At 41.0% G+C, this 20,913-nt stretch overlaps 1 protein-coding gene across 3 annotated transcripts in view; it reads left to right on the top strand.

Moving 5' to 3' along the window:
• ILK (integrin linked kinase) overlaps nucleotides 1-20,913 on the top strand; it is a 491,171-nt gene that overhangs the window by 75,103 nt on the left and 395,155 nt on the right. The window lies entirely within an intron of this gene.

Below are 20,913 nucleotides of genomic sequence, written 5' to 3'. Positions count from 1 at the left end.
GGAAGGAAGGGAGGGAGGGAGGGAGGGAGGGAGGGAGGGAGGGAAGGAGGAAGGAAGGAAAGAAGGAAGGAAGGAAGGAAGGAAGGAAGGAAGGAAGGAAGGAAGGAAGGAAGGAAGGAAGGAAGGAAGGAAGGAAGGAAGGAAGGAAGGAAGGAAGAAAGAAGCCCTCCAACCCACACTGCTCAGGGTAGGTAGGACAATGATCCCTGCCAAAGAAGAGGGGGCACAATAATTCAAAGCACTGTGGGTCAGTGGTCAGAGCCCAGACTAGAATCAGAAAACCTAGGTTCATGTCCTTTGGTGCTTACTTTGTCAGTCATTTCAGTCATGTCTGACTCTGTGTCCTCATTTGGGTTTTTCTTGGCAGAGATACTGGGGTGGTTTACCATTTCCTTCTCTAGCTCATTTTACACATGAGGAAACTGAGACAAATAGGGTTGAGTGACTTGCCCGGGTAAGTGTCTGAGGCCAGATTTGAACTGAGGAAGAAGAGTTTTCCTAACTTCAGGCCTGGCACTCTATCTGCTGTGGCACCTAGCTGCCCTTGTGCTTACTACTGAGGTGAATTTAGCTCATCTAATCTCTCATTTCCTCTGTCAAGATATTAGGAGAGACCCTGTTTTCCAGAGCTAAGTCCAGCAAGCAAACTGTACCCTGAGCTTGGCATAACAACAATCCTTTGTGGTCACCATCTGGATGATCTCAACCTGTGGCAAAATCACACAATTATTGTACTACTTTAACCAGCATCAGGTGTTTTCTGAGTTTGGACAAGCACTGGACAAGCTTGGTGAAGATCTGATCATGAAGTCCTGCTATGGATCAGACTTGTCTTGTTGTTGCTTTACCCTTCATAGTCAGGGCTACAGCTCACAGCTCACTTATACTATTGGTATAAATATTGAGATCTCCCCACACTGCCTCTGGTCCCCTCCCCTCCCCCCCACTAAGGGTGGGGCCTGGCACATGTATCTTGTTCTCTCCTTGCTTGCAAGCCATTTCCCTCACTAGGATATTAAACTTCTGTTTGATTCCTGACTCTTCTATCTCTAGCCTGCTTTGTTGGGCTCTGGCCATTCACAGGTTAGAGGACAGTTCAGTCTGGTTGACACCTCATTGTTAAAATGAAGAGGTTGGACTATTAATTCCAAGATCGTACGTCTAATTTTACTTCTGTTTCCTTTATTAAGGAAAGTGACTCTTGAACTGGAAAGGACAGAATGAAAATTCTGGAAAATTCAGGAAACATCTATCTGCCATCAATGAGTTTAATTCAACTGACCCAAATGAATTTTACCTCTGGCTACGGAAAGAACTGATGGATGTGATGGATGTGATCTTGTCGACAATGTTTAAAATCAATTAATCAATCAATCAATATTTATTAAACACCTACTATGTGCCAGGCAGTAGGGATACAAAAAGAAGCAAAGCATAGTCCCTGCCCCCAAGGAACTTACAATCTAACCAGGGAGACAACATACAAGCAAATATACAAAATGAGTTACATGCGCAGGGGTGTGTGTGTGTGTGTGTGTGTGTGTGTGTGTGTGTGTGCAGTTTAAATTGGAAAGGTTGGGGAGGACTTTCAGTAAAAAAAGAAATTTTAATTGAGACTTAAAGGAAGGTAGGTAAGTCAGCGGTCGGAGGACAAGGTCATGGAAAAGCTGAGTCACTAGATCAGAATACGTGGTGGAAAGCAGAGTGTAAGGAGACAGGAAAGGTAAAAGTGTCCAGGTTATAAAGGACTGTCAGTGTCAAATGGAACACTTTGTATGTGATTTTAGAGGCAATAGCAATTTATATAGCTTAGAGGCTACTGGAATTTATTGAGTGTGTGTTTAGGGGAAAGAGGGGAGACAGGGTCAGACTTGTTCTTTAGGAAAATCACTTTGGGGGCTGAATAGAGGATGGATTGGAGCAGGCGAAAGAGATGGGATAGGCAGACCCACCAGCAGGTTATTACAATAATCCAGATGAGAGGTGAAGAGGGGCTGTACTAGAGTGGTAGCAGTGTTAGAAGAGAGAAGGGAAGGGTAGGAGAGATGGTCAAGGAGCCTTAGCAATAGCTTGGATGTGAAGGATACGAGATGTTGAGGAATCCAGCATGACTCCTAGGCTGCCAGTTTGAAGGACAAGGAGGATGGTTGACCTAAGAGTCATGGAAAACAGATAACAGTACAATGGGACAAAAAGAATTGCAGTCTTCAGTAAAGGGAAGAAGATAGAATATGCAAACTATAGGCTGGTGGACTTGACTGATTCCTGGGGTATTATTAACTGAATGGCTTCTGAACCATTAGAAAGTAGAGGAGTCTATTGTAATAAATTTCTTCTCTGGCATCATTTCTATTTCATGCGATGGCTTTCAGAGACTTTTTACAATTAGTCTAAGGTGTTTTGATTGATTGAGATGTGGTTTCATTTAGTTAAGATATCAGAGCTAAAGTGGGGTGAAGTAGTTTCAAATCTATCTGTATAAGAGGTAGAGTAGGGTGGTGAGCAAGATTATTCAATCTTTTCTACTTGCCTCCCTCTACACCCTACTAATGACTTATTGCCTACATGGATTTCCCTGTATAAACACTCCTCTGCTCAGAGAAGTTGCATCAAAGGATCTAAAATTCTTTTTTCTTACATCTTCCACCCTCTACTCTTCTTAATTCTACTGCCTCCTCTCTGTTAATTGTGTCCTATTTATCCTACATTTTTTTCCTTATTTTTTTTCCCTTGCTGTCTTACCCCCATTAGATTTGAAAGCTCCTAAAGGATTGGGACTGTTTTTTCCTTTTCTTTGAAGCCCCAGTTTTTTAGCACAGTGCCTGGCACATAGCAAGCCCTTAAAAAATGCTTCTTGACTGACTTTAAAGCTCTAACCCCCTGTCTGGACAAACATCTGTGTTTCCCTTTCTTCTCTGAGGGTACTTTCCCCTCATCACCTCCTCTCAAGTTTATTTCCAACCAGTATATCCAAGGTAGCCAAGGTCTGTGGCTAACATTGTTTATAAAGACAGATTTAACCTATAAAACAAATAAAAGGAGACAGACTTTCCCTTTGCTAGAAGGAAAACTTTTGGACTTCCTTGAGGGAATCCAAGGTGATTTAACTCCTTATATGCCCCTTTTCTGTGATTAGACACTGGGCTTTCAAATCCTTTACCCGAAGTTTTCCTGATCAGCAAGTATCATCTGCAATTCAAGAACTGGGGTCAATTTAATTCTCTCTCTGCCTTTAGAGAGCAGCTTCATAGTAGAGTGGATAGAGCACTGGGTCTAGAGTCAGGAAGACCTGAATTCAAATCTGACCTCAGATATTTACTAGCTGTGTGACCCTGGACAGGTCACTTACCTCTGTTTACCTTGGTTCTTCAACTGTAAAATGAACAGGAGAAGGAAATGGCAAACCACTCTAATATCTTTGCCAAGAAAACCTCATATAGGGTCACAAAGAGTGGGACATGGCTGAACACCAACAACTGCCTTTTGAATCTCTCCAGAGTCCAAGGTCTCTTGAATTTGACCAGAAGTTCCAAAAGAAGAGATGTATGAATCAAAGTCACTCTCTTTTATTGTATCATTTTCTGTATCATAAGAAATCAAGAGAACTGGAGGCAATTCCTTTATTGCAGAAAGATTCCAGAATCTTCTCCATCCAGTTCTCCTTCCAAACACATAGAAAATAGATAATAAATGCCTACTGATTAATTGATTGCTTTGTGTCAGGTGCTGGGGATATAATAAAATGAAAAAAACCTTGCCCTCAAGGAACTTACATTCTATCAGTGAAACAACACATATACATATAAGAAGATATAAAATATATACCAAGTGTAACACTACACCCTAGCTGAACACAACAATGCCTGAAGGTCAGGCATTGTTACAATTCACCTCTCTCCTGGGGTTCTCTGGTACCTTGAAGAGAGTTTGGGGGTATCTAGGCTCTCTACCATTGGCTCCAGCCACTGGTGATGGTGTTCCCCCAATTAGAGGGGAGAAGTTCCCTATACCCCAGTTCCATTTAATCACCAATAGTCAGATTAACTTTTACAAAGCAACATTTACTTCAAAGGTATATTAACAAATATACAAACATATCCCATCATGTGGGACATAATACCCTCTGTATTCCACCTTAGTCTCTGTGAAAAGGAAGAAGATTAGGTTAATATGTTCCTATGTTCCAATTCCAAAATTCCCCTTTGGTTCAAGTCCTGGACACCCTGACTTCTCAGTGATTCCCTACCAGGCTGGTTAACTGACTGCCATATCCTGCACAGAATCTTGGCTCCAAGGAGGAGCTAAATTCAATGGCTTAAATTCCTGAGTCTGGTGTGGATTAGTGCCTGCACCTAAAATTGAGAAGCACAAATAAAATAGAAAACAGAAATACCCCCAAGCTAGGGGAGCTAAAAAGGAAAGGTATTCCCCCTTCCTAGTTCAGTGTGTGGTGCCCATACTGTGGATGATCACTGTTAGTGGTCTACACCCTCTGGACTCAGTCAGAAGAACTAGACTGTCCCAGTCTGGCAGTTTTAAAGACAGGCTGTTCTGGATATGCAGCCAATTAAAGAGGCTACTCCCACCCACATGGTAGGAGAAGGAAGATGTTTCCTCTCAGAAGCAGAGTTGTCTCCATGTTATGAGACCTGGGCATCCTTTGATCCCCCATTACAAAAGTAAATACGAGATAATTAAAGAGGATGAGGCACTAGTGCTGGGGAACCTGCCAAGTGTTCATAGTGTCTGAGCTCATCTTTGAAGGAAGCTAGATATTCTAAGGGGCAGAGGTAAGGAGGGAGTGCCTCTAGGCATCGGCGACAGTCTCTGCAAAGGCACTGACATAGAAAATGGAATGTTGAAGAAAGATTACACTTTGTCAAATGAAAGTGGAAGAGTGAGGATCATGAAACAGATGAAGGCACAGTGGGTAAGAGTGCTAAACTTGTTATTTAGAAAGACCTAAGTTCAAATTCTGCCTTCAGGGCTCCTAGTTGTCTTGGATAAAATATAAATTAATCTGGCATCTAGAACCTGTTACAATCTATCTTTAGAAGATCTTTCTGGGCTGATTGCACAATATTCTACTCCATGTACTCCATGTTCTAACCAAACAGACGTACATATCATTCCTCAGACATCACATTTTTATCTCTCATCTTTGTACTTGCTTTTGTACTGGCTTTCCCCATGCTTGGAATGCCTTCCCTTCTTATCACCACCTTCTTTGGTGTCTAGCTGCCTTCTCAATTCAGTTCATGTGCCACCTCCTCCTACAAGAAGCTTTTCCTGATTCCTACTTAAAAGCATTCCTCACTCTGCCCCACAGAAATAACTTTATTTTTATTTTTTATAGTTGTCATCTAATAACATATAGGCCCCCTATCCCTACCTCACTAGACTGCAAGTTCTTCAAGGGCATGGATGGTTTCATTCTTGTCTTTGTATCCCATGGTATAGCATGGTGCCTGGAACATATTATACACTTAATAAATTATTACTGAACTCAAAGGTACCACTTCATACCTAACAGATTATCAAAAATGACTTTAAAGACAAATAACTATTGTAAGGACTATAGAAGAACAGGTACACTAATGCACTATTGGTGGGGCTATGAATTGGTTCTACTGTTCTGGAAAACAATTTAAAAGTATACCCCCCAAATCATGAAACTATGTATTACTTCTGACCCAGGGATAGATACCACTATTAGGTATATGCCCCAAAAAGTTCAAAAGAAAAGACCCATATTTCAAAAATATTTATAGCAAAGTTTTTTTATTGCAGCAACTGGAAACAAAATGGGTTTCCATCAATTGACAAATGGCTGAACAAATTGTGGTATATGATTAGGAATGAAGTATTATTGTGCTGTAAGAAATAACAACAGAGATGGATTCTGGGAAACCTGAGACTTATGAAGTAAGCAGAACCAGAATGATTGATACAATTCCTGGAACACTGTAAAGGAAGATCATTTAGAAAGGCTTAAGAATTCTGATCAATGCAATGACCAAGGAGAAAAATGACAGTGAATCATGTTTTCTACCTCTTAGTAGAGAGGGCAAGAACTAGAGATGCAGGAGGAGACAGAGTTTCAGACACAACCAGAGTCTAGATTTATTTTGTTTGACTATGGTTATTTCTGGTTATTTTTTTTTTTTACAAGAGAGGGCTTTGGTGGGGGGAGAGGCAGAATTATGAGAGTGTGGGAAGTAGCAATGATGCCCAAAAAAAGAAGAAAAGAAAGAAAAGAATGTCAATAAAACATTTTAAAAATACACAGAAGGAAGTTCAGAAGAGGACACAGTCAAGCAGGGCAGGGTTAGAACTACCCTGTTTAATAAGAAAGAATAAATTATGCATAACAGAAACTCATGGTTTCTTATATATTTCTTTTTTCTGTTATTTACTTAAGATAATGTTCTTGTTTGTTGATATTTGTCAAACTAATAATCAAGAAATCAAATAAGAAATAAGAAAATACATTTATTTTTCAACAAAATGCTTATTGAATTTTACAGTGGAGAGAACACTGACTCAAGAGCCAAAATCCCACTGCCTTTATCAACTACCTGTGTAACTTCGGGCAAATCACCTAACCTCCCAAGCCCTCGGTTTCCTGATCTGTTTAGATGGCCCCTGAGATCCCTTCCAACCGTAAATCTATGGCCTTATTGTAAAGGAGAAGCATTTGTTTTTGCAATCTCCACCTCCCCCCTCCCCAAGCTATGTTCATGTCCCAAGGTCCCCATCCCCTATCACAAACTAAGGGTACTTTTGATATCTCTTTGCCAAGGTATAACAAAAATTACTAATTTTAGTTCAAACTATTATATTCTGGAAATCCTGTAAGGATTCAGCTAACTGGGATCTCAGGGAGTTTGCTCTGCCACCAAAAGAAAGCTAACCTTTCAATCTAATCTCTGGTCCCAAATTTCCACTTTTTGAAATCTTTTCCTTTGCCTTGTGCTGCCATTTGTGAGTCTCATTAAATAACTAGAATGACAACAACAACACTGTCATCTCTTTAACACTTTACAAATTGTTTTAATCAAAACAACCCAGTGATGGGAGTCTTATCATCCCTATATTACATATGAGGAGGAAACAGGCTCAGAAAGATTAAGTGACTCGCTCCTGGTCACAAAGCTAACAGATGCCAGAGGCAGGATTTAAGCCCAGGTGTCTTCTGACTCCAGATCCAGGGCTCTCTAGTCTGCACTATAGAAACCCCTCCAATATACAATGCACTGAAAAGGTTTTCTTTCTTTTGTGATTGTAGCAATGCTCCTTGGTATTAGGAATATATATTTTTTTCTTCTTGACAATAAAACCGTGCTATGCTGTTTGGCTTCAGTGCCTAGAAATGGTGAAGATGACCTGGGACAGTGTGGAGTTTGACATAAGCCCTTGTGTAGATTTTAGAAATGATCTTGCATGAAAGTGTAACACCAGTGTAGAAGCACCTAATCTTAAATGTTTTATCCAATCTAAAAATAGATTTCATTACGCCAAATGTTTCCAATTTTTTTTTAAAGCAATTGGGGTTAAGTAACTTGCTCAAAGTTACACGGCCAGTTATTTTGTGTGGGTGCCAAGTATCTGAGGCCAGAACCGGTCTCCTGACGCAGGAGACAGCGCTCTTACTCACTGCGCCACCTGGCTGCCCTAATGTTTCCAATTTTTGAAAAAAAAGCTGTACATAATGAAATACAGTATTGTTTTTGTGATCATCATATGTGGAAGTGTTCATGTTTGTTGTTATTTTTCAAATTCAGAAAAAGGAAATTTTTTTCATTCTAAAATGAAGTATTTCCAATTTTTCAAAAGGAATTAGACAGAAAAAAAAATCCTTAGCAAAACAGGCCCTTTCTCCTAAAATGTATTTGAGTGGTCACTGAATAAATGTTTGTTGATTGAGTGATTAATTGATTAAGAATATGATATTTGAGAGTAGGATTTAAATTTCTGGCTAGGGATGAAGTGCATCTAACAAGAACAAATCACTTAACATTGTATTGGGAGTTAATTTCTTAATCTATAAAATGAAATAGTTGTACTTTAAGTTGAAGTCACTTCCCTGCTTTGAATTTCAGTTTTGCTACTTACCTTTGTGACCTCATGCAAATCAAATGGACTTTCTGAGTCTTTTTCCTCACTGGAAGATGAGGAGTTTGGACTGGATGGCCTCTGAAGTCTCTTCCTTCTCAAGATTATGATTCTATGATTCAATGATTTTATAAAAGGAGAAAATCAATTATAGTCTGATACGTGTTCTATATTTTGGAATAACTAATTTCAAAATTCAAAGGAAGGATAAGGGATAGTCTCAGTGTATTTGGGTATAGGCTAAGGAATATTGTTTGTGTTAAGAACTTAATATTCAGATATTGATGGAAGTATTTTACAAGGTAAATGCAGGTACCCAAATGAAAACAACCAGAAAACAACTGAAGGAGGAGCCAAACCTAGGCATCAAGCCAGAAATCAGCTGCATGTGTGCTCTGAGTCATTATGGCATACCATTGTGTCTATAATCTATAGACTCCTGGGCCAAGTTTACCTTTTGTGAAAGTAAAACTCTAAACAAATTCTTTTGCAATAACCATGACTTGTCCTGGATTACACGACTAACAACTGACAAAGCCATGTCTTGTCCTTCTAACATCGATATGACTGTTGTCTCTCTTGCACCCTGCCATCTTTCTAAAAAAAAATACAATAATAGTGTCCAAAGTAAAAAAAAAATTGGGGCAATCTACTTCTCTGGTCAGACAATATCTATTTTGTTCTGAGAATCAGATTCTTGGGAGGTCATTAACCACTTGGAACAGGTCTAAAAGGAGGGTATTGAGAGGACTGGAGGCCATGCCATGTAAAGATGAGTTCAAGGAATTGGTGATGTTTGACCTGGATGAAAGACTGTAATAGTAATAGAATTTAAAGATGCCCCTGTATTGGCTTGGTTTTCGGTTTTGAGTGTTAAAACCCAGATCTTGTGAATCCCACTTGTGGGATGGACTTGTTGATGTGAAAAGAGAGGGCTGAACTGGGAAGAGCTGGTGCTGTGGATTTTAGAGAAGAGGCCCGAGCAAAGAGAGGCAGAAGAACTTTTGGAAGCAGCATCATGGAGGCAGAGAGAAAGAGAGGATTGCCGAGGGCCAGTTTGAGCTGCCCAGGACTTTTGAGAGCTGCCACCTGGAGCTTCCAAGGACTGAGGAGACATGGCTGTGATGCTGGTATTTTGTCTGTCTGTTTTAATGCTGTTTTGCCAGATTTGTCCACTGGTGAAGGACAGTGCTGTTGTTGCAGAGGTCCTGGAACCTTGCTGTTGGTTCAGAAGCCCTGAAGAACGATTTTCTTGTTGTATGTTTACAGAAATCCTGGAAGAGGGTCTTACTGATATTTTCAGGGGTCCTGAGACTGTTCTGCAGGCCAAGAGTGACTTGATGAGGACACTTGCAATGTATATTGTGGCTTTATTAAGCTTTGTCTCCCCAGGAACAGAGATTGCTGAGAATTTGCTTTGGGTCAAGATGAAGAAAAGACCTCTCCTTGGGTATTGAATGCTGTGATGATATCTTAACCTTGCTGTAGCTCAGGGGTAGATAGCCTTTGTGCTCTCCACTGCCCCTTTTGAGAAGGTGCTTGGGTTAACTGATGATAATTGTAATTCAGTTGTGATCCAGGGGGGTGGGAAACTTGATTTTTGTGCTCTGTGATTGACCAAATGGAATATACTTTGTTTATTATTGCAAACTAATCTTAATCTCCATTTGAGAAGAAAACTTTGTGATTGACTAGATGAATGTACTTCCCAGGGGTGTAGTAGTACTTGGAAATTATTGAATTACACTTGGTGAATACTGTATTTTGATTTTCTCTGTTCTGTGAATGTTTTGCCTTAATTTGTCACTGAATAAAATGGAGAGTTACTATGCTAGTATTCTGAACCTTGGAAGTTGCCTTTGCTTGGCATTACAAAGACCAAAGGTGACAAGATGCTTGAAAGGTCATCCTGTGAAAAAGGTATTAGACTTGTTTGAATTACATATTTAGAGCTACAAAAGCCATCCAATGCCATCCTATGTAATTCTCTCATTATACAAATGCAAAAGCTGAGGATGGGAGAGGTAGTGACTTACCTGAGGTTACAAAAATCAGTGACAGAGGGCAAAATTAAGAGCTAGGTATGGAAGTTAGAAATGGCTAACTTGAGCAATTATAGTTATTCAAATGTGCAATGGATTACCTTAAGAGGCAAGAAATTATCCATCACCAAATGTCTTTAAGCAGATAGAGTATCCCCTTAGGCTTACTCTACTAACATCTACAAGAACTAACTAACCTGTTGGGTTCCCAGAGGGCAATGACTAATCCTCTTCCCAGGATTTTAGAGAGCACCCTGAAGGATTATGACTTTTAATGCCATTTTTTACAAGCCTCATCCAAAGTACCCCTCCCAATGTCAACCGACTAGTTGGCATCAATTCATTTTTAAAGGGTTATTTATTGAGGAATTATAACAAGGGAGAAATTACAGAAATATTCACACACACCCCAAACCAGGAGGTGCAACCTTCCCTTGTACTTACAAAGTCCCTGGGGAAAGTGATCCCAATTTACAGCATAAAGACAATGAGGCACATATGTAGGGAACACATGAGGCTAAGCATCTTTCCACTCATGGCCCTGTGAGTGTTTTCTTCCCTTCATAGAGTCCTCGCCCGGTTTGCTTTGGAGTAAGACGCTCCCATGTTCAGGTAGGCTGGCTCTCAGTAGGGTACAATATCGCAACTAAGAGGCCAGTCCTTTCCTAATCTGGGCCAAACAGGTCATTTGATGACTGTGCTGCTCCTCATAGCACTCAGCTAGTGCTGCCAGTGGTGCTGATGCTCTCTGCTACTGATTCCAGTTTCAGAGAGGATCTCCATGATGGCTCTTACAATCTTTTGAAGCTCACAAGATCATATCTGACTAATTCCATGTTGAGACATTCATTCATTTAACATCAGAAAAGAATAAGCACAAAACACACACACACACACACACACACACACACACACATGAACCACCATGCATTCACAGACACACGGCAGCTAGATGGGAGATTGTGCTTGCTGACTTTCCAACCCAGAAGTTCATGGTTGCTTTCCCCACTCAAAAATTTCCACATCCAGAACGAGATGTATACCTTTTACATTCACATTAAGTTCCAATTCAGCCCCTCCTGTGTCATCAGTCCTACCTAGTTCATCAACCAATCAGAAGTCTCTTTGTTACTCTACAATTCTAGCCCCAGTCACAGTCATTTCATGGCCAGAAGAAGGCTCACCCAGTTTCCATGTATTGTATTAAAACCAGGCAGGGAATAGTGTGCATGCTATGTGTAAACCACCAGGAAGGTCAAATCAACACACATTCCATGGGCTGGACCTTCATTGTAGAGTATCCCCATTACACAAAAAACTTCTTGCTCTTTGCACTTTTCAAATCTTAATTAGATGCTTTTACTATGATACTAATATCTCGTACATGTTCTGGTAGTAGAGAACATTGTATCCATGTAGTCAAAGGTTATAATTTGCATAACTGATCAGTTCAAAGAGCTACACCACACGCCTTGAAAAATTAGCAAGGAGCTCCAGAGGCAGAGTTCATAGAGACTACAGGAATCCATTTGTTTTATGCACACATACACATGTATTAGTGATATGAATATATGTGCATTTTAACAAATTAATATTAATAAACATTTGCTTGTTATATCTCACCTTTTCTATGTACTTTTAAAATGTTGTTGCTGTTGCTTTTTTAAAAACCTAGCTACCATGATACCCTGGTATCCCCTTACTCCAGCCATGGTCCCAAAGCTTGCCTTTCTAACCCTCTTCACGACTGCTGTTCTGGTAGCCCTGCTGTTTAAACCTTGCGCTTCTCCAAAAGCTCCCCAACCCATCAGCTTTTGCTTGGTGATGTCACCATTCTGTGACCAGACAAAAGCCTTCTGAGAAATGTAATTCTGGGAATTTCTCACAATAAGCAATGTTCTCTGGGTCCCTGAGTATCTTAGGAAATGAAGTTCTAGTAATTCCTCCTTTAGTCATGCTTAATACACACACATGCACACACTCGCACACAGAGTACAGGCAGTTTGTGCATTTCAAGGAAATCCCAGGTGATACGTGAGGTGCTTCCATAGTATTATTCAGTAGCAACCCACACCAGCTGGCGTCCTGCCTTCTGTAAGTGTACAAAATACCAGGGTATCACTTTACCACAAACCAGAAAGGGAGAAAATTTATCGTTTTGCCCACCAGGTGGCGTGCTGCTCTAGCCACCAGCCCAGCTGTTCACAGTGATTAAAAGAACAGGCTCTCTTCTGACCTTAGAAGCCAAGCAGGGTTAAATACTGCTTAAATACTAGACACAAATACTTGAATGGACCTTGGCCTGGGGATATTGGAGGGCTGCAAGTATTTGCTTTCCTGATTTAGGTTAAGGTTCATTCCACCTCAGGTACCCTCACACATACTGGATCCCATATGGCCTCCTTCCCCTTCCCACCACTCAACTGCTTCTGTCTGAGCAAAGGGAACTTCCAGCTTAGAACTGCAAGTGGTGCGACGGCCAGGTGGCAGAGTGAGTAAGAGCACCGGCCCGGGATCGGTTCCAGCCTCAGATACTTAGCACCCACACAAAATAACTGGCCATGTAACCTTGAGCAAGTTACTTAACCCCAATTGCTTTAAAAAAAAAAAAAAGAAAAGAAAGAAAGAAAGAAAAAAAGAACTGCAAGTGGAATTAGACAGTAGTACCTTGACCCAGAGGGAAGCTAGGGGAAGCCATAGTGCATAGAGTGCTGTGCTTGAAGTCAGGAAAACTCATCTTCCTGAATTCAAATCTGGTCTCAGACACTTGCTAGCTATGTGGCCCTGGGTAAGTCATTTAACCCTGTTTGCCTCAGTTTTCTCATCTGTAAAAGGAGCTGGAATAGGAAATGGCGAACCACTCCAGTATCTTTGCCAAGAAAACCCCAAAATGTTTCACAAAAACTTGGACATAACTGAACAACAACAACAAATTTGACCCATGTCATGTCATTTGAGGAGGCAGCATGGCAGAGTAGATAAGGCACTAGAATTGGAGTCAGGAAGCCCTGAGTTCAAATCCTGCCTGAGACACTGTGATCAGGGCAAGTCATATAATCTCTCTATTCCTCAGCTTTTTCATCTGCACAATTCAGGTAGAGGAGATGGAATGCAACCTCTAAGGTCCCTTCCAGCTGTAAATCACACCCCTCAGTCACACACTTCATGTCTTCCCCTTCATCTTGCCATCACCCACGTATGTTTCACCCTATGTTCTTGAACTCCCACATTCCCTTATCTGATCATAATCTGTTCAGTGTCATAATCTCTGAACTAGTTCAACTCTACGCTGTCCTTTTCTGTCAAGTCCTTTGGTACTTGTATCACCAGCCATGCCCTACCAAGCCTCAACCTTGGCTTACTCCCACCATGATCCTGTCTTTGCTAGATGAGGATGGAGAAAGTGATAGAACTGTACTGATTATACTCTAAGGAGTACAGGTGAGTAGGGAGTACATTCCAAGGATAGGGAACAACCTGTACAAAGGCATGGAGGGGAGAGATGGGATGCTATGTTTAGAGAATAGCAGAGCAGCTTCCAGCAACAACCCAGGCCTCTCTAACCTCCAAGGCCCAACTCTCATATCCCAAGACCAGCAATTGAGGCCTCTTCAGTACCTAACATGAGGAGGGAAATAACAAAACTCCACCCTTTCTCCCAAGCCTATGCCATTCCAACTACAGATTCTTCTCTGACTCCCAGACCAATACCTCTTTCTGCTCCTGCTTACTTTAAGCCTGGCCTCTAAGACCTCATGAGACACAAAGCACTTCTTGATCTATCACTATTAATGAGTGAGAAGTCTAATCATAGGCCTCCCTAAGTGGGACCCTCTCCATCCCCTTATATGCTGCCTGGTCTTATTCCTCAATGGTTGGAATATTCTTTCCCCCTTTCTTCTTCCTCAGGCCTGTGTTACTGAACCCCTGAACAAATTCCACTCCCTAGCTCCTGCTACTTTAATCTACTTTAATCCTACCCTTCAGTGTCTCACTCACTGTTTCCCTAGCCCTTCCCCTATGCCTTCTAGAATGCTTGCTCCATAATTAATAAATTTATTTTCATTTTAAATCTCTTCCTTTCTTACTCTTTCCATCTTCTGGCACTAACCAAGACTTAGCTCGCTCCTTTTGACACTGTATCCCTAGCTATGCTCTCCAGTAATGCCTATTCTTTCTCTGAGCCTCTACCCATTTCCAACTATGGGTTGAGGTGGTGGAGTCAAAATGTTTCTTATTCCTTTCTGCTATTTCCACACTCTCCCTCTAGCACCATAATTTAGCATCATCTCCTCCTTTGATGTTTAAGCTATCTCAATTTATCATACAACCTAGATCCTATTGGCGATTATCTACTGACCCTAGAGTCAGTAGCGTTTGGTATATGGCTTCAACTTGTATCTCTCCGCCCTAACTCCTGCCCTCATTGTAAATGGTGCCAACATACATTTGTCCTCATTCCAGTCAGGTCCTATTATCTATTCCTATACTCCCCTTATGAGATTACCCTATTGATTTTGACATCACCCACAAATTTCCACTCCCATGTTCATGAACTTCCAAATTCCTTTATCTAATAATATTTTATCATTCTACCGATTTCTCTGTGATCTCATAATTCCCAAAGCTGTTCTTCATCCTAATTATAGCCCCAGATCTCTCCATCCCTCAATGCTTTCCTAGGCCATTGTCCTTGTAAAAGGCACATTCTCCTCCCTTACCAGTCTTGGGCCATTGGTAAACCTGTTCAACACTACATTATCCTCTACCTTTGAATCCCTCACCTCATTTACACCTTGCCAAACCCCAATATTGGATTAGATCCAGCATTTGCATCCTTTGCTCCTATTCATGTCCTAGAGGAAGTTGCAAAACCGTGCTGCCTGGGTTCACCACCACTTTGTTATCTGATCTCAGCTGGGCTCTGATTACAAGGTAATCTTTTTAACTCCTCCCTAATTGGTTCCCAGTCCCACTCACTACAATGACTATCCCAAACCTTGTTTCCACTCAGGCATTTCATGGCATCACCTTCCCACTCTCTATTCCCCATTCCCACTTACCTGAGTATCTTGCTTCATATTTCACAGGGGGAAAAATTACAGTCATTTGCTGAGAGCTCCCTCTTCTCTCCTTCTCATCTCACACTATTATGTCCTTCACTTGTCTCTCACAGAATAGGCCCTTCTCCTTGCCAAACCCAAGCCCTTTATCCTTTATATGCTATCCCCTCCTGTCTTCTTCAATAATTTTCTCTTTCTGTCATTGATACTCTTTTGCTAATCCTCATTCTTTAGTCTATTGGCTGTTTCCCAGCTGTCTACAAACACACTACTGTCTCCCTTACCCTTAAAGAGAACTTGCTAGTTCCTACTGTCTCCAAAAGCCATTGTCTTGCACAGGAATGGGGAATCTGTGACCTTGAGGCCACATGTGACCCCATAGGTCCTCAAGTGTGACTTTTTAACTGAATCCAAACTTCACAGAACAAATCCTCTTAATAAAAGGATTTGATCTGTAAAATTTGAATTCAATCAAAAGGCCTCACCTACTGACCTAGAAAGTTCACATGTGGCCTCAGGGCAGTAGGCTCCCCACCTCTGATCTAACATCTCTCCTCTTCTCAGCTAAACTCCTTGAAAAAGTCAACTATGTTGAATGTTTCCTCTTTCCTCTCATTCTCTTCTAAACCCTCTGCAGTCTGGCTTCCAACTTCATCATTTAACTAAAACTACTTTCTCCAAAGTTGCTAGTGATCTCTTCATAACCATTTCTAACAGACTTTTCTCAGTCCTCATCCTTTATGACCTCTCTGAAGCATTTGACACTACTGGTCACTTTTTTCTTCTGGATACTTTCTCCCTTCTGAATTTTTTTGTTCTGTTTTGTTTAATAGTATTTTATGTTTTTTCAATTGCAGGTAAAGACAATTTTCAACATTCATTTTCTAAAGATTTTGAGTTCTAAGTTTTTCTCCCTTCCTCCCTCCTTTTTCCCCTCCCAAATATAGCAAGCAATCGAATATAGCAATCATATAAAACATTTCCACGTTAATCACATTGTGAAAGAAACAGAACAAAAGGATAAAATCACACGCACAGAGAGAAAAGAAAGAAAGTGAAATTAATAGGTTTCAATTTGCATTCAGATTCTATCAGTTCTTTCTCTGGATGTAGATAGCATTTTCCACCATGGGTCTTTTGAAAGTGTCTTGGGTCATTGTGTTTCTGAGAAGAGCTAAGTCAATCATAGTTGATTATTGCACAATGTCACTGTTACTGTGTTCAATGTTCTCCTGGTTCTGCTCACTTCACTCAGCATTGGGTTATATAAGTCTTTCTAGGTTTTTCTGCAATCTGCCTGCTTCTCCTTTCTTATAGCACAATAGTACTCCCTTACATTCATATACCAAAACTTGTTCAGTCATTCCCCAGTTTATGGGTATCCCCCTCAGTTTTCAATTCTTTGCCACCACACAAAGAGCTATTATAAATATGTATGTATGTGTGTATGTATGTGTATATATACATATACATATTGTCCACCAGATGGTGCTCAAGCCACCAACCAATTGGTTTCATCTATCTGCTGTTAGTATCTACCATAGCTGTTTATGCCTCCTCTACGGTTGTGCATGGATGAAGCATCCTAAAATTTTCGGTCTCCTCTGTTTATCAGAGGGGTATTCAGACTACAAATTCTTAGACTACTCCCACTATGACAGCTCCTTGTGGCATTGTCAGCTATTGGCCCAAGCCCCAAATCAATATTGATCGAAGTATAATATGTGAAAGGGGTAGATAGATGGCTCAAAGGATAAAGGGCTGGGCCTGAAATCAGGGAGACATCTCCCTGAGTTCAAATCCTGCCTCAGGCACTAACTAGCTGTGTAACCCTAGGCAAGTCACTTAACCCTGTTTACCTCAGTTTCCTCATATGTAAAATGAGCTAAAGAAAGAAATGGCAAACCACTCCAGTATCTTTGCCAAGAAAACCCCAAATGGAGTCATGAAGAGTTGAACATGACTGAAAATGACTGAACAACAACAATAGCATATGAAATATGACTCAGGATTACTAAAATATGGACATCTTTATGGTTCTAGCCAAACTCACCTTTGGGAATTTTCTTGTTCTCTGTTGATCCTCTATATTGATAAATCACAATAATTTTTTTTTTCCTGAGGTCACTTGGTTTAATAAATATGTTGTTCATCATTTCAGTTGTGACTGACTTTTTTGACCTCATTTGGGGTTTTCTTGGCAAAGATATTAGAGTGGTTTGCCATTTCCTTCTCTAGCTCATTTTGCAGTTGAGGAAACTGAGACAAACAGGATTAAGTGACTTGACCATGGTCACACAGTGTCTGAAGCTGGATTGGAACTCAGGTCTTCCTGACTCCAGCCCCAGTGCTTTATCTACTGCACCTGCTAGCTGTCCTTATTAAATACAGTAAAGTCAAATTGCAAAGAAAACACCATGTGTTGCACTCTTTAGCCCTTTACCCACTCATCTCTCAAACTCAAACATCCTCTGGCTGAATCCTCCCAGCTATCCAAGATTAGAAAAGGATGCATGAAAGAAATTGCCGTTGTGGGACATTTGTGTTTAAACAAGAAACTAAGAGCAATGCAGGGAAAAAAGTTTGCCTCCTGCTCCCAACTCCTCCTGTGTGTAGCTGAATGTCCCTGGAAACTCAAGAATCTGCTTTGGCAGTGATACTCTCTGCAACCTTGGACTACAGCCAGCAGCTTGCATCTTCACTCCAGAGCTGGATCTCAGCTTTCCCACCCAGTACTACTCCAAGTTTGAAGTGCCTATGACAATCAATTAATCAACAAGTCTTTATTAAGCTTCTCCTGTTGCTAGACATAACAGCAGGCAATAGGGCTAAAGGGTGAAGTTGAAATATTCCCCACCTTCAAGGAGTTCACAACCTAGTAAGGTAAGACAACCTGGACATGTATGGGGATTTACAAAATAGTTACAAATAACTGGAGGGAGTTTGGAGAGGAGGAAGCACTAGTAAAGGGGTGGGGGGAGGGATGAAAAAATTTTAATGTAGAAGGGAATGCCAGAATCAAATTTAGAAGGAAACCAGGTGCTTGTAGCAGCAAGCACCCCAGCGTCCCCAGGGTGGCTGCCAACATAGGTTCTTGGATCTGCTTTGATAAAGGAAAACAACTCAAAATGTGTTAACAAGCTTACTTTAATCAGTCAAACATATATCATTTACCTAGTTCGGGGGGAAAAGGTCAGCACCCCCAACTTCAGAATATACAGACAGAATTATCAAGACAGAGAAACAGATCATGTAGACAATTTCCAAACTGTCCAACCATTACATCCATACCAAATCAACATCTGGGTTTTTTTCAAAGCTGGGGGGGGCTCTCAACAATGGCTTCCCAGAGTCTTATCTGATCAAATCACAGAACACTTCTCAAAGTGAGCCCCAAAAACAAAGCTACACATCAGGGCTGATATAGCCTTCTCCTGGCTCAGAGAATGTAACAACCTTATTGACTCACTGGCCAATCAAGAAGTATCTACTGAAAAACAAGCCTCCCACCCCAGGCTCCAGGTGCACTTTAGCCCAGGGGCAGGGAAGATCTTAAAAATTTACATTCCCATTACACCAGGTTGACTATCAGGTAGTGTAGCTATAAAGAGGGAGTAAATTTGGACAGGGAATGCAAAGGCATGGAAATAGGAGATGGGGTGCTGTGAATGAGGAACAGTAGGAAGGCCTGGGTGGTATGTGTCAATACAATCTCCAATGATCCCACTCACCATCCCTGTATAGCAATTTGTGACCACCAAAATCACCCTTGTGTGGGCCTGGTGGTACCCTGAAGGACAGCCTTCTGATGCTGCATCAGAAAATCACATAGGGGAGAGGCTAGGTGGTGCAGTGAATAGAGCACCTGGAGTCAGGAGGACCTGAGTTCAAATCCAGCCTCAGACACTTAACACAAAAACTAGCCATGTGACCTTGGGTAAATCACTTAACCCCAATTGCCCTGCCTTCCCCTTCTAAAAAACAAACAAAAAAGAAAAGAAAAGAAAGTCACATAGGGAGACGTGATTCCCAATTGACTGAGAGACTGCTGAAGGAGAGCACAGAAGGAGAGTTGGGGAGGAGGATTCAAGGTATGAACTTTCAGTGGTCATTGGAAGATCATTTGGAGGTAAAGGCTCGTGAGCAAAAGTCAGCATCCCAGCATGTCACTTGATTCCTAAGCTCCTCCAGCCTCAAAGAATGCTAAGAGCTGGTTCATTGGGTAAGTGCATTCTCTACCCAATTGAGCCTAGTTTTCACTTCACTCCTAGGTTACAGAGCCCTTGACTCTTGCATATTCTATCATCTAAACAAATCTCTCTTATTTCCCCCATGAATCTTTTATTGATTGCTTTGATATCCATTATTGATATCCATGATTATCATTTGTATAGTATTTGGTGGAAAGGGAAGCTAAACCAGCTGAAATTAAGTTAACTATTACCTTCCATATCTGGGGCAGAATGTATTCTCTCTGCCCAGCAACCAGAGAAAGTGACTTTTATCCTGAACCCCAATAAGAATCATAACCCTATACTTCAAATACCAGATGTGTAATAGACATAATTCTAAGCTCAGCACTCCTCCTGAATATAGTAGCACAAGGGAGTAATTGCCCAGGCACTGCCATCTGCCTACTCCTTACAAAGGTGGAAATTTAATCTCTTCAGGAAGTGGGATAGAGCATCTCAAAATATGTACATATATGTGCATACATGCACATGCACATACACATACAGATACATATATTACATTCAGGCCACCTAGTTTTTGTTACACATTTCAATTTATTACACCTCTGACCAAAGTATTCTTCCCTCACTTCTACTGGGCTGTAAGCATTGTTTCTTCCATTAGAATGTTAACTCCCTGAAGGCAGAGTTTCCCTTTGCTTTTGTATTTGTATCCCTACCGAGCTTACAGAGTTTATCTACTCCAAAATTCAAAATGGAATTTAGAAGGCTGGCATTTGGGAGTTATAGTGAGAATATAAAGTTTGTTGTCTTGACACGACTGACTCCATTTTGTATGAAGCCACCATTTTGTGATGAAGTGTCCTGATATTTGTTGTTCATAATTTCTTTTTCAATATTAAGATAAGCATTACAGGTTGGTAAATATGTGCTCATAAATAACTGGTCAATAATTGGTAAACAACCCCATCGTTACTGTTCTGTCGGCAGGAACCAAATTAATTGGTTAAAAAACAGACAAACTTCAATTGCCAACCACCAATCAGAATTCGGGTATAACCAGCTAATATCCTTAACTAGAACTATAAGAAACTCATTGCCCTCCACCCTACCTCCAGCCTTCAGGCTGATCTTAGGTTGTGACTAGGTTGGCTCCTGCATTCCTATATGTTCCATTTGAGTCTCAGTTGAAACCCAACCCCCAAAGCTTATTGGTATGGGGTTCTCTTTTCATTGGTGGAGTTAAAGACCCTTTGCCTATGTGAAGGGTAGGGTAGAGCTGGCAAGAGGAGGAGATTCCAACTTTGAGGGAGAAGATGGCCATTCCAACTTCTCTTCAGATCACTTGAGAGAGAGAACGATTCTAGGAAGAATCCAACATGTAGAACTTCAATCATGTCCCTATTCACACCTCCCTGCATTAGAGACTCCAGGAAATTTTCCCCTATGAGTGAGATCTGGGAGTCTCTTTTGGTTGAGCTATCTTTCTCCCAAAAGGAG

Source organism: Petaurus breviceps, unplaced genomic scaffold (genome assembly GCF_028583685.1).
Source record: "Petaurus breviceps papuanus isolate PSGF00001 unplaced genomic scaffold, PetGlider_PUasm1.0 90294, whole genome shotgun sequence".
In the NCBI taxonomy this organism is placed as follows: domain Eukaryota; kingdom Metazoa; phylum Chordata; class Mammalia; order Diprotodontia; family Petauridae; genus Petaurus; species Petaurus breviceps.
This window is presented reverse-complemented; position numbering and strand designations above follow the sequence as displayed.